Source organism: Poecilia reticulata, unplaced genomic scaffold (genome assembly GCF_000633615.1).
Source record: "Poecilia reticulata strain Guanapo unplaced genomic scaffold, Guppy_female_1.0+MT scaffold_239, whole genome shotgun sequence".
Classification (NCBI taxonomy): Eukaryota; Metazoa; Chordata; class Actinopteri; order Cyprinodontiformes; family Poeciliidae; genus Poecilia; species Poecilia reticulata.
Window position 1 is genome coordinate 57093 of NW_007615029.1, and position 1220 is coordinate 58312.

Consider the following 1220-nt stretch of genomic DNA (forward strand, 5'->3'; position numbering starts at 1 on the left):
AACCACACTGCTCTTCCTGAATCAGAGGTTCGACTATCCGACGGACCCTCCTCTCCAGGACCCCTGAATAGACCTTACCAGGGAGGCTTAAGAGTGTGACTCCCTGTAATTGGAGCTCAGCAAACAGTGTAACAGTGTTGGTGCTGCACTACTTCCCCCTCCTGAGACGCCGGATGGTGGACCAGAATCGCTTCGAAGCCATTCGGAAGTCTTTCTCCATGGCCTCTCCCACGCCCGAGGTTTTGCCTCAGCGACCACCCGAGCCGCATGCCGTTTTGCCTGCCAGCACCCATCAGCTGCATCTGGAGTCCCACAGGCTAAAGAGGCTCGATAGGACTCCTTCTTCAGCTTGACAGAATCTCTCACTGAAGGTGTCCACCAACGGGTTCGAGGGTTGCCGCCACGACAGGCACCAACAACCTTGCAGCCGCAGCTCCGATAAGCTGCCTCAGCAATGGAGGTACGCAACATGGTCCACTCAGACTCAATGACGCACACCTTCCACGGAACGTGTTCGAAGTTCTGCCGGAGATGGGAGTAAAAGCTCCGTCTTACAGGGGACTTCGCCAGACGTTCCCAGCAGACCCTCACTATACGTTTGGGCCTGCCTGGTCTGATCGGCTTCCTCCCCCACCACCGGAGTCAACTCACCACCAGGTAGTGGTCAGTGGACAGCTCTGCATCTCTCATCACCCGAGTGTCCAAGACAAACGGCAACAGATCCGATGAAACGACGACAAAATCGATCATCGATCTGCGGCCTACGGTGTCCTGGTGCCAAGTGCCCATATGGACACCCTTATGCTTGAACATGGTGTTCATGATAGACAATCCGTGACGAGCACAGAAGTCCAACAACAGAACACAACTCGAGTTTAGATCGGGGGGCAGTTCCTCCCAACCACGTCTCTCCAGGTCTCACTGTCATTGCCCACGTGAGCGTTGAAGTCCCCCAGTAGAACAAGGGAGTCCCCAGGAGGGGCACTCTCCAGTACCCTCTCTAAGGACTCCAGGAAGGGTGGGTAATCTGAACTGCTGTTCGGCCCGTAAGCACAAACAGAACTCGTCCCCCCACCCGTAGGCAGAGGGAGGCTACCCTCTCGTTCACTGGGGTGAACCCCAACGTACAGGCGCCAAGATGGGGCAACTCCAGAGTGGAAGTCCGTCCAGCCCCTCTCAAGGAGACTGGTTCCAGAACCAGAGCCATGCGTCGAGGTGAG